Below are 14,353 nucleotides of genomic sequence, written 5' to 3'. Positions count from 1 at the left end.
CCCATTTTGCATGGTATGATGTAAATAGAATAGTTGCTTGTACGGGCAAATTTTGTTCAGGCTCATTCTGAGATTCACTATTCCATATAAGCATTGTTGATAGTTAATCTTCATCTATTGCTGTTGTAGCTGATAATTTTCTATCAGAAACTTGAAGTGAGTTCACACAGCTTTCAGCAATCTCGTGATCAGAGGTTTAGAACCTGGACTCCAGTTAATTGTTTTTTAGAGAGAGATGCCCCTTGTAGAAGAGGATGGAAAGTGATATTTCTGAATTATCTCCTCCAACCCCCCTCAATTTCTTTGAGATAGGGAAGGTCTTTGAGTAGATTAAGAAAGGGCAATGGATGGTTTCCCAGAAGGTAGCCATCACAATCTTGGCCATGTAAAACTTATCCTTTTATTTAAGTGCTATGTATTGCATGTGATGTCTTATTAATGTAAAGAAGGACCAGAAGATGCAATACTTGACATAAAGTGCTTGTCCAACATGTTATGTGTGGCTATATTGTGCTACCTCATGTCATGATATGAACCCAGTGACTATCTAAAACCATGCTTGATTCTCATTATGTATTAAGGTGTTCAACATTGAGAGATTCATTTCTTATCCACTTTTTACTAAAGTGTCACGTGTCGGGAGGCCAATGTCAATTGAATTCTATTGCCTTTGCTACATTGCAAAATGTTGTTCACTGCCTACAATGATTACAGAAGGTCCCACTACCTGATATTTAGATAACTTCCCTTGGATTCTTGTGCCATTATTCAGTTTATACAGGATTATTCTACAACGTTTAGAAATTCAGTGGGGAAAAAACCAGAAATGGTCTGCCCAAATCCATAGTTCTGTGGATTTGAACAAATGCTGATTGCCCCTTTTTTTTTCTACAACACAATCCTAAATTCTCCTGAGCTTCTATCTACCATAGCAATGATGCCTCCCACGGTCTTTATATGACATTCAACTTGCATGATAAATTTATTTTCCCTGTGAATCCTGTTGCCTTTCCAAGAAGGGTCTAGGACAACTTGCTGCAGCCAACTCAATGTGGCCAACTTGCCACATCCAACTCGTTGTAGCCAACTTGCTGCGAACCAATTGCTCCACAGCCAGTTGTTCCGCATTGAGTCGGTCGTGGCGAGTTGGCCATACCAAGTTGTCCCATTCTGTTTTAGGGATCATTTTAAACTCATCAGAGACATGCATTCCACTGCGTCATTGCTTAATCAAAGTTTGCTGAATAAACCATAATTGGACATGTCTGCACTGTAATTTTAAAATTCTTGTGGCTGGGATCCCAGAACTTACCAATTAAACCAACTGCATTATCTAGGTGTTGTGTGATCCAGGTAAAAGTTAAGATCCACTCCAGCAAGATACTTTTCTAGATTACAGATTTTTAACAAACTGAAAAAGCTCTTGTTTTGAAGGCCGCTTCTGTATGATTCCTGTATACAATACAATTAAAACCATGGTGGGAAAGTTACAATTTACTGAAATAAGCTGGTAGGTATAGTATTTCGCCTTTAACTCTTTCTCTAATAAGCCTTGAATTAGAACTGATTGAATTGTAAGTGGAACTGGTCTAAGTGACAGGTCGTTAATGATGTCTTGCATGGGCTGTATATTTTCTATAATACATAAAGCTGGTTTAAAGATAGTTTAGTGGAAATTATATCCAAAAAGAAGGAGACAGTTAATTGCTGTTGATTGCCAACCAGACAAGTATTGCTTTATAGGTAGCCTTAGTAAAAAGAATAGTGGTTCTTGCCTTCATGTCTTCTGTGGAAAGCAGCTAACATATGTGCATTATGACAACTTAATCTGCATGAGTCAGACTGGAATGGTGTATTAACATGCAAATCCTTTTTCTTCAAGAGCTGATGAAATCACATTGAAGTTCCATCTTTAATAAGATTCAAACTCATTTCCATTTCCAATGCCATGGAATAAAATTCAAAAGAGGAATGGTCTATTAAGTATAATTTCAGTGAAAAAAATGAGACAAAAACTAATTTGAAAATCAAGGTTATAAGCTTTTTAAAAACAAATACGTGATTTTGTGCTCTGAAATGTTCAGCAATTACAATACCCCACACAATTTCTGATTATCCACCAGCAGTATATCATTCTCAGTGTATACCATTACAAACCTTTTGGAGTTATTGGGATTACAGTATCAGATAATGTGCTGAATGTTTATTACATTTATCTAGAATGAGATAAATCAGAACGCATGCACTGATTTGTCTGAGCAAGAATACATTTTTAGGGTGTCTACTTGAGATATAATTTTAATAAGAAATAGAGGAGTCTGTGTTGTGGTAATTCCATGCAATTCTGTTGTGCTTGAATTAAAAAAAAATAGATTTACTACTGACTGCCACTAAATACTTGTAGACAATTGCTACTTCTTTACACAGTACTTTGGTAAGATTAAGTCACCTGATGACCTAAACCGTGGTTTGGTTAATTGAGATTTGGTAAATGACAAATGGTTGGATTTGCAGAACATACTAAACCATAAACAATGGTTTGTAAAATAAAATGGCTGGATTCATGTAACTTAAAGCCAAAGTTAAATAAACTGCATTATGGCTTAATATGTTGTGAGAAATAAATCATATAACATCTATTAGGATGATTTATTAAGTGTACATATGAAAACCACAAATTTTGCTTAAATAACAGCATAAATATAGTATTCACTATAAGTTTTAAAAATAAAGTGCCTATGAATGTTTTAGACAACCTCTCACCATTTTGAGTCATAAGTTGTGCTGTGGGGGAGTTCTGCTAATTGTAATTCAAAACATTTGATGGACACAATTTTGGCATTTTACTTTGTAATGGATAGCATTAGCAAGACAGTACTGATTTTTAAACATGATTTGAGGTTTGGATATGTATACTTTCTAGAGTATTGTGTCACTTTTAATAGAACTATGTCTAAGGGAAGTGTGTATACATTTCTATATGTTATCAACATTTCCTGAAGTGATCTAGAGAACTTTGTATGCATTCTGTAGTTTCTAAAAGGTAAAGAGAGTGGGGAAAATAAAACTTATACATTCCAACCTCCCTAAACCAGTAATACATTCCCCTATACTTAGTGATCTTAATTTATATCTCCAATACATCAAATCTCTACCTTTAACTATATCTAAATACTAGAATCAGGTGGAAGGGTATTTTGGTCCTGCAAATCTAAATCTCTCCAAATTATTGCACTATGATAATTTCAGCTTCAACCCCCAGGCAACTGATTCCAGTGTCAAGATTGTTGCTATTAGCAAGAGTTGTCAAACATTTAACTGATACCTGTTTTGTTATTTGAAACCCTTATTCTTTGTTTTATCAACATTTGAAAGTATGCGCTCATAGCCCTCTCTGTTTTCCCAAGGCTAAACATTCACAATTCATTCAATCCCTCAGTGGTATTTTAGCTGCCTTTGGCTGAACCTGTTCTAGTTATTCTGAACCCACTGAGAAGATCAATATAACATGTAACAAAAACCAAAAGCAAGAATAATTCTGTAGGATGAAAAGGCAATGGTGTTTTTATAGCTCCAAAGGCTATATATGTTATCAAATTAGTGGTAAGTCCATAAATTCTATTTTCTTAATTACTATTTTTCTTTCATGGTAAGTTGGGAAACTTGTTAGTCTGCTTCCAAAATTCAGAGAGCTTAAAGAGGGGCAAGCCTGAGGATTGCAATTGGCTCATATCTCATAGGTGCCTTACTCCCTGCTACAGGTCAAATAATATAATTAGGAGTGGTGATTAACTACTTTCCTAAGATCCCTTCAGCCCCAAGGGAAATATACTTTGCTTCTCAACTTGACTAAGTAATTATTTTCCTGACATTAACAAAACTAAAGTACTGAGCATCAATTAACCACTGGTCCAATCTGAATAGCTTGCAGCCCAATAGTAAATCAATATTACATGACTCATTTTATGGCACCAAAGGAAACTCTAGGCAATTTGTTGTCTGCTTCCCCCTTTTCAAAACGGGTAACTGGAGTAATTGCACACTGAAATGTATGAACTTTAATATCAAACAAGGAGCAATCTTTCTTTGCAGAAAGAAATGATTCTTTATTTTCCAATCAAAACGTGATTTGTAATTAGAGGTAGAGAAAGCTGCTGTGTATTCTAATGTTAAACTTTCTAGTTTTTATTCAAGGAGTAAGCATGTGAAATTAATACTCAATGTACTGTCCTCGGCAACAGCAGTGCGCTGCAAACTCCTTTCTTGAATTTCCAAAATTTCTTTAGCTTGAAATAGTTATCAACTCCCATCATTAAACGTGATATGTATTCTCACACTGAGTAAATTGGCAATTGAGCCAAGGCCTGAGACAGAAGGCTGTATTAGCGATAGAAATAGCATTTAGAGTTCTATACTGCTTCACAATGCTTTATAGCTCTAAGCAGTTTATAGAATCAGCCTGTTGTCCCCAACAATCTGGGTCCTCATTGTACCTATCTTGGAAGGATGGAAGGCTGAGTCAACTTTTAGCCTGGTGAGATTTGAACTGCCAAATTGCAGGCAGGCAGCTGATAGGCAGCAGAAGTAGCCTGCAGTACTGCATTCTAACCACTGCACCACCACGGCTCTCACGTTAGCCTTATGTTTCGTGTCTGTCCTTATCAACTGGGTTCATATTAAAATTTGGAAGTAGTATACAAAGATCTAGCTCTCTTGAACAATCCATAATGCTGGGAAAGGAGGTAGGAAAGAAGAGGACAACCAGTACACAATCCAGAGGTCCTTCTGAACTGGCTTGTGTTTAAGGAACAGTAAATAGTAGCCGTAGATCAAATTGAAATGTATGGACTTGAAATAAATTCAATTTCAAGTATAGACTTGAAATTCACAGGTGAGCCTTGATTTATTTTTTAAATAATTGTATTAAGAATTATGAGAAGAATAGAAACAAACCTGAATTACCAAAAAAATAAAAAATAAAAAATCAAAACATCCAAAAAAAGAAAAAAGTGAAACAACGAACTTCCCCCTTCATCTTAGCAATTAAAGATAATTTTAATAGTTTATCACCATCTATTAAGTTCAACATAATCTCTCTTCACTCGGTAGTTCATCCTTTAAGCAGCACAATCTAAATGTCAGTCATTCTTTGTCAGCAAAAATTAAATAATGGCAACCAATTATAAATATTTTTCATTTAGCCCTGATAAAAGTAGGTAACCTTATAGTCCCTGGTTTTTTTTTTACAAATTTAATTCTGAGCCCTTCAAAAAGAGTGACAGTTTTCTGTTCCTCTGTTTTAAGCCAAAAACCTTTCAGAACTTTTATTATACAAATATATATATGTATGTATGTATGTATGTATGTATGTATGTGTGTATGTATGTATGTATGTTATATTTGTGCTGATAAATAAATAAAGGGTTTCTATCTGGATGGTCTCTTGTGACGAGCCGAAGGACAGAGAATGGAAGTAGTGATCTTCCTCCCATATTTGGGCATACCAGGGGTTGTGACTTTATATATATATATATATGTTATATTTATGCTGATAAATAAATAAAGGGAGACTAGTATAGATCTATTTCAAGCTATTTAGCTCTCATCAGCTAGCCATACACCCATGTTGGGAATCGAACCTGTGCTCTATTGCCTCTTAGGCAGATGTGTTAACCATTGAGCTACAGAGCTCGACTCCTTATCAGCCAGCCAGGGTGAGAGGTATATATTTAAAGTCACAACCCCTGGTATGCCCAAATATGGGAGGAAGGTCACACTTCCACTCTCTGTCTTCGGCTCGTCATATTTATCAGCATAAATATAACAAATGTAACAAAAAGGCAACAGTAAAAAATATTGGGTTTCTGTCTGGATGGTCTCTTGTGACGAGCCGAAGACAGAGAGTGGAAGTGTGACCTTCCTCCCATATTTGGGCATACCAGGGGTTGTGACTTTAAATAAATACATACATACATACATACATACATACATACATACATACATACATACATACATACATATTTAATATATGTATATTTAATAAGTAAAGTTTGTCCCTTGTTTGTCACTTCTAATAAAATCCTTCAAGACTTTACTGAACTCTTTTGTATAACTAGTTTAAAAAATACAAATCCCTTTCCTGGTTTAATGTTTATACATCTTTTTTAGGGAATAAATTATCAATTGATTCCATTTGTGTATCTTTTTCCATATCCTCATTGCTTAATGCATTTTAAGTCCCCCTTCAAAATAATTCGCTGCAACTTGTTTTGTAACTCTCCATATATTTTACCAAGGAGTTTGGCTGACAAATATTCAAAGGTTTCAATTACAGGTTTCTACTCCAGGCTTTTCTTCAACCTCTAGCTCCCTCTAGTATCTTAACTTTAAGGTCCCCTTACCGTAAAAAGATCCAAAACAATCACCATTTTCCAAGGGAACATTCCTTCTAATTAATTCAAATCTATAATTATAAATCAATCTGAACCCTTAATCCTTTGTTTAAAAAAATGCATATTCTAAGCATTTTTGCTGCCTCATCGAAAAATTCCAAAAGTTTTAAAATCAAATTTATACCATCTTCCTCTTAAGGAAGAGACTCACTGATGAATATAGTAAGTTTGGTCTAGTCATTAAGGCACCAGGCTAGACAGTGGAAAACAGTGAATTCAAGTTCTATTTTAGCCAGCTGGGAGATTTTGAACTAGTCTCTCTCTCACCCCCCTTCCCAACCAGGTAGTTATGGGGAAAAATAGGAGAAAGGTGTGTTGGATATGTTTACCATCTCGAGTTATTTGTAAAAATAATAAAGGTGGGATTTAAGGTTTAAAGGTTTCCCTTGTCCAGTTGTGATTAACTCAAAGGGTCGGTATTCATCTCCGATTCTCAGCCAGGGAGCCTGTGTTGTCTGAGGGATGCTTCCATCATCATGTAGCCAGCATGAAAGTATAGAACACAGTAAACCTTTCCTGCTGAAACAGTGGTGGGTTGCTCTTACCGTCGCTACCGGTACGCTGATCGTGGTCTGTCCGTGCACTAGCCTGATGTGTGCTGCACATGCATGCACAATCCACCGCCCTGCGACACCCAGCTGCTTGTCAGGGCGTGCGCAGGCACCGCACGCTGTGCTTGTGTGCGCAGTGTGCCTTTTGCCATAAAGACAGCCTATAGAGCGCAGGCTGGCGGGCCAAACGAGCCACCGTATCAGTATGCTCTCAGCTGCTCCCGGCCACTACAGGTACGGCCGTACCCACAGCAACCCACCATTGAGGAGTACCCATTTATCCACTCGCATTTGTGAGCTTTCAAAATACTAGTGTTCCAATATCTCAGGGGTTGCCACAAAGAAGAGGGAGTCAAACTATTCTCCAAGGCACCTGAGGGTAAAACAAGAAGCAATGGTTGGAAACTAATCAAGGAGAGAAGCAACTTAGAACTGAGGAGAAATTTCCTGACAGAACAATTAATCAGTGGAACCGCTTGCTTCCAGAAGTTGTGAATGCTCCAACACTGGAAGTCTTTAAGAAGATGTTGAATAGCCATTTGTCTGAAACAGTGTAGGGTTTCCTGCCTAAGCAGGGGGTTGGACTAGAAGACCTCCAAGGTCCCTTCCAATCCTGCTATTGTATTGTATTGTACTAGGTTGGCAGAAGCCAGGGCAAGAAACGGGGGCGCACCCTGTCCCAAGGCACTGGGATCTTGAACCTAGGCTGTCAGCTTTCCAGTTGACAAGCCCAGTGTCTTAACCACTGAGCCATTGTGCTGACCAAAGACAGGATACAAATAAATGATCCATATCAGTCTAAAGCATGGGTGTCAAACTCTGCTTCACATTGCCATCATGTGAGGTTTTGCGATATTTCCCCTATCTGCTGAGCTGGGGTGGGCATGGCCTGTGCATGACGCATCCCGTGGGCCACCCAGTTTGACACCCCTGAAGGGTCTTAATCTCTCCAGTATAATAGATAAAATTATAATAAAAAAACTGAATAAAAATAAGGCTAAGTCAAGCTTAATGTTTTCAAAGGCTGCTTCATGGCTGTTAGGTTGATGTAATCCTGATTCCTATCTAACTCAACTCCTAAATCAACCATAGAAATAGCTTCTGTGGTCTACTCAAGAGGAGCAACTGTCTAGAGACAGGTGGACAACCTCAACAATCTCCTTCCTCCAGATTTTGGTATCCAGTCATGACTTCTCCTTGCAAATGCAGTCCTGCTCCCAGGAAATGGCATACTTGACCTTTCGGATGCATTGTAAAAAGCTCTCATTTTCATATGTCCTGGTATACAGTATATTTTCTTTGGCTCTGAGAATTACAAATTACACTTGTACAGTAGTGTAAGAGCAATGTGCGTAGTTGTGAGTCACTGTAGAAAATAATTGCCGAGCTAGGCTGATTTTCAATTTTTATCAAGTGCAAAACATGTTATTCTCCCAATATTTTGGCCTGGATTATTTCCATAGTCCTCTAGAGGCTGTATCTCCATGACATACCTCTTTAGGTCAGTAGTGCTCAAACTGCATCTTTTGAAACTCAAAACATCTCCAAACTAGGACAGAGTTCAACCTGCCCCTACCATATCCAAGGTTTGTTATTAGTTTACTTATCTTGACCCCAACTTGATGCATGCCTTAGCCATTTCTTCCCTCTGACCTAGAGATAGGAAACTAGGGCATCCAGCAAACATGGAAATTGTGCCAGAGATGAGATGTGCTTGCAGGCACCACAGTGCCTATGCAGTGTCCTAGTGAGTTATTTAATTACCTACAGTTTCTGTGATGGGAATTGTAATTTATTTTAACTGACCAGTTGCCTTGCAAATATATAGAGAAACTTGACATGAATTAAACTCTCAGATCTCTCTCCCTGCGCCCAAGCTTCATGAGTAAATTCATACATTCTTCACAATAAAAACTTTTGTACCATAAATGTACAATACAGTATGTCAATTTTCAGGGTTTCAGTATAGATCTGTTTGAAGACCATTTCAACCTAAGAGGAAGAAGAGGCAGAGGAAGAAAAGGTATTTCCAGCAGTAGTTGATTGGTATCTGTCACAATGCTGATTCTGTTTTGGATTCAAATATTAACCACTGAGATAATTTTAAATTTTTTTTAGCCAAAGCCAAAGTTTTGAAGGTGGATTCCCCCCCCCCCCAACATTTATTTGGTAACTAGATTTCCACACCATTATCATCATCTATTTGATTGATGGGGTCCAATGCAATTTTCTCTTCTAGTGAATTATTGTCACCCAAATTAGCTTACCACCATTAAAGTCAGAAGGATGGGACACTAAGACACTAAGTCAGTGTTTCTCAACCTTGGCAACTTGAAGATGTCCGGACTGGGAGTTGAAGTCCGGACATCTTCAAGTTGCCAAGGTTGAGAAACACTGCACTAAGTAAACAGGAAAGGAGAAAATCAGTTCTCCTGTGCTACAAAGAAATGGTAAGCAATGTATTGATATTTCTCTATAGGCAGTCCTTGATTTACAACCAAAACTTCTGTTGCTAAGCAAGACAGTTAAGTCTTATGTAACTTTTGCCCCATTCTACGACCTTTCTTGCCACAGTTAAATGAATCACTGCAGTTGCTAAGTTACTAACATGGTTGTAAAGTGAATCTGGCTTCCCCATTGATTTTGCTTGTCAGAAGAATGCAAACAGGGAACACATGACTCTGATATATGATGATATGCAACCGTCATAAATATAAGCCAGTTGCCAAGCGTCCACATTTTGATCATATGACCATGGAAATGCTGCAATGGCTGTGTGAAAAACAGTATTAAATCACTTTTTTCAGCACCCTTGTAACTTCGAATGGTCACTATATTGAAAGATTGATCATAAGTTGAGGACTATTGGCAAACGTTCCCTTGCTGGTGGACTTTCTTGAACAACAGTTTTCTGGCTTTTGTTCCTATAGTCCGCGGGTGTCAACCTCAATTGTGTCACTGGCCAGATCGTGACGTGTCATGGTGTTTTTTGCCTTTGCGGAACCGGGGTGGGTGTGGCTTGCACGTGACAGGCTTTTGGTAAACCAATCAACCCAAGTCAGATATTAGCAGGAGAGAGGGAAAAGCATGTTCCCTACAGCTGTTCTATTGCTCTCCAATGGAAGGGGCCAGGCTAGTCACACACCTGAGAGGCAGGGGTGCAGTTTCCCTGAGCCTTCAGCATCCTTAATTGAAGTTGCTCTAGCTCCCACCTGAGCAGGCTTTTTACTTATTTGATTTTTATTTCACCTTTATTCCACTATTAATAACTCAAGGTCAGTGGTGGGTTATGACTGGTACGCCCCGCTACAGGTGTACCGGTGTCTACCAGGAGTACCAGATACCGTTCTGGCACAGTGCTCCGGAGGGCCCACCCACGCTCCTTACCGATATTTGAGCTCTTTGGTGCTTCTGTGCAAGGAGCTTACGGTGCCTGCACAACACTCCGCTGAGCAGCTGGAACGTCACAGGTGGTAAGTACGCATGTGCATTCTGTGCATGCGCGCTGTGTGCATTCATGTGGTGGACACCCAGTCCCGTTGCACTGTGCTGGTTGTATCGGGATCCAGAACCCACCACTGCTCAAGGTGGTGAAAACACATAATGCTCCTTACTTCAATCAGAATAGAGCTGGAAAGGACCTTGGAGGTCTTCTAGTCCAACCCCCTGCACAAGCAGGAGACCCTATGCTATTTCAGACAAGTGACTGTCCAGTCTCCTCTTAAAAACCTCCAGTGATGGAGCGCCTACAACTTCTGAAGGAAAGCCATTCTACTGGTTAATTGTTCTCATTGTTAGAATCCTTAATTCCAGGTTGCTTCTCTTCTTAATTAGTTTCCATCCATTATTTCTGGTGCTTTGGAAAATATATTGACCCCCTCCTCTTTGTGGCAGCCCCTCACATTCTGGAATATTGTTATCATACCCCCCCTCCCCAGTGCTGCTTTTTTCTAGACCAGGCAAACCCAAATCCTGCAACCGTTCTTCATGTGTTTTAGTCTCCAGGCCTTTAATCATCTTGCTCTTCTTTGCACTTTTCCCCATTGCCCGAAGTCTCAACATCTTCCTTGTAACAGGATGCAGTATTCCAGGTGTGGCCTTATAAAGTGGTGCTAATACTTCATGTGATTTTGATTCTATGCCTCTGTTTATACAACAAAGGCAGAGGTAGTATTCAGCCAGTTCTCTCCAGTTTGGGCAAACCAGTAGTGGCGAGTGCAACGTAATGCATGATGTCCTGCGCATGTGTAGGTGGTTGTGCATATACACAGATGCTGTGTGCGCACTCTCATTTGCAAGTTGGTAGGGAAGGTAAGTGAATCCCCCCACTGAACCAAGGATTGTATTAATTTTTTTGGCTGCTGTCGCACACTGCTGACTCATGTTTAAGTGATCATCCACTAAGACTCCAAGGTCCCTCTCGCTGTTCTTGAGCCAGGCTTTGCCTAAACTATTCTTATACCTTTGGTACTTGTACCTACCTCCTCTTCCTATTTTCCTCACAAAAGCAACCCTGTGAAATGGGCTGGGCTGGGCTGAGAGAATGACAGGCCGCCCAAAGTTACTCAGCTGGCTTTCAGGCTTAAACTGGGACTAAAATTCACAGTCTCCCAGTTTCTAGCCTGGTGCCTTAACTGCTAGACCAAAAGCTTAGCAGCTGCCTGAGTTCTCAGCAGCCGTTTTGTGGACTTTAAAGCCCCTCCCAAGAGACAGTGGAGGAATTAAATTGCCCCCCCTTTTTTTCTCCTCAAACTATTTTTTCCCCTTCAAATAAAGGGGTAGGTAGGTTCATGCACTAAAGCCATGATTTCCTTAAGAAACCACGGTAGCTGGATTCACACAACACTTTAAGCCCAAACCTGTCGGATAATATTGTGCCTTAATGAGATGCATGACTCCATGATTAAATCAAACAAAGCACATTTGTCCTCCAAAGAGACACTTACTTGGGGTTGCATTACACATTAACCCATGTTTAACTAAACATATTATTAGTGAATTAATGCAATTGTTTGGGTTTGCGCCATCTACTGAAACACAAAGCAGTCAACTAATCACCTTTATCCCACTCTGAATCCAAGGAGAATATCATTAACCAGGGCCTCTAGATTAAATGTCTGTTAAGTTTATATTCCTGGAACCTTGGAATTTCCAATTGCTTAAGGATGGGCCCTTTCATCTTGACAGTAATAAACTGCAGGTTCTCGAGAGCCCAAGCAGGCAAGCTGGAAAACAGACCTTAGCTATATTGAGACATGTTTATACAACTGGAATTACTGAACAATACCCAGAAACACAAAGTAGTTACTACACAACACAAAGGGGCATTGTGACAGGGCAACTGATGCAAATATCATAAATCAATTGCAATAAATACGTTATTCTGTATTGCTCACCAGAAATTGTTATTCCCATTTTTTAAACTAAATATCCTGGTCATTCCAATTTGTTTTCTCTCAAGAGGTTATGATCAGATCAATCTGATTTTATCCTCTTGACCACAGCCAAGTACTGTTCTACAGTCTGTACAGTGCGATGTAGTAAACTTAATTATTTTTAGATATTTTCAAATAATTATATACATTTTTTCTTTTTATCTCAATTAATTGTGACTTTGGGGTTTTACGTGCTGGTCTAGGACCAAATATTGATTGGGTTTCAAGTAATTTGTACAATGATGTCATGACGTATCCACCATCTTAATTACTTGGACCTGATGCCTACAGTGAAAAAACTGACATGATCATTTTTCATACTTGCATCCCCACATGATCAAAATTTGGATGCTTGGCAACTGACTCATATTTATGACGCTTGCAGTGGGATCACGTGGTCATCTTTTGCAGCCTTCTAACTAGCAAAGTCAACAAGGAAGCCAAATTTACATTACAACCATGTTAGTAACTTAGCAACTATAGTGATTCATTTAACTGTGGCAAGAAAGGTTGAAAATGGGGCAAAAGTTACTTAACTGTTTTGCTTAGCAACAGAAGTTTTGGTTGTAAATCAAGGACTGCAGTGATTCACAACATCTGTGGCAAGAAAGTTCATAAAATGGGGCAATACTCAGAGGTGGGTTGCTACCGGTTTGCACTGGTTCAGGCGAACCGGTAGTGGAATGTTGGCCTGGGTTGCAGAACCAGCAGCGACCCAGGCTGGCCACGCCTCTGAACTGCTCCCGGTCACTGCGGCATGGTTTTTTTTTGGCACAGACCTACTTACAGGCAACTGCGTGTGTGCAGGGGGAAGCATGTGCACACAGAACCAGCAGTAATGCCAGCAACAACCCACCCCTGGCAATGCTCACTTAGCTACTATCCGGCTTAGCAACAGAAATTGTGCACTGAATTGTAGCTGTAAGTTGAGGACTACTTGTATTCCAGATACTGTGGGCTTCTCAGTAACAACTGCATTACCAGTTTTAGAGTTCTGTGAAAATGAGAAGAAATGTACACGTATTTAGAAACCTCGGAAAGTGCTTATCATGAGAGAAAATAAAAAGAAATGACCGCAGATATTGTTCTTGGTTTTAGATCTGCAACACCATAAATGTAAAAAAATAAGCTATACGTTTGTGCAAAAGTATCATGCACCAATTCTTTCACTTGCAGGAAACTGCATGACATCTTAGAGATTAAGTGATAAGTCTGACATGTTGTTTGTCTTTAAGAATTTGTTATCCTTGGAAAGCTGGAGAAAAATAGCTGGAGGTTAGTCTTTCAGAGCGGCAGGTATTTGCTACTTAACTGTATTATTTGATAAAGCATTCAATGAAAATTTGTTTTAGTACCATCAATTAGAACTTTCAACTCCTAGATGCAGCACAGTGCAATAAAAATTTATAAATAGGAAAGAACAACAACCCACATCTAAGTCAGGCTCCGGATGGCATGATGACTTAACTGCTATTTCCAATTTACATGAATCAGTCGCAAAATGGTTGCAATTTCTAGCCAGTCCAAATTTCTCAGAATTGATTACATTTTGGAAAAATAATTTTATGTATTAATAATTGTATGAATGCGCACATCTATAGTTGTTCCTATTAGGCAAGGGAGGTCAAGATAGTTTTTGAGCGTTTCTGCAACCACTTTTTGATCGGTAGGCAGTTAATTGGAACCCATTGACCCTTTATGCCCAGATGCAGGTGGTCCTTGACTTATGACCACAATTAAGCCCAAAATTTGTGTTGCTGAACGAGACATTTGTTAAGTGAGTTTTGCTCCACTTTACAACCTTTCTTGCCTCAGTTAAGTGAATCATTGCAATTGATAAGTTAGTAAACCAGTTGTTAAGTGAATCTGGCTTCCCCATTGACTTTGCTTGTCAGAAGATCACAAAAAGCAATCA

Source organism: Thamnophis sirtalis, unplaced genomic scaffold (genome assembly GCF_051295495.1).
Source record: "Thamnophis sirtalis isolate CommonGarterSnake01/CBP01778 unplaced genomic scaffold, rThaSir2_p1.2 scaffold_3, whole genome shotgun sequence".
Classification (NCBI taxonomy): Eukaryota; Metazoa; Chordata; class Lepidosauria; order Squamata; family Natricidae; genus Thamnophis; species Thamnophis sirtalis.
This window is presented reverse-complemented; position numbering follows the sequence as displayed.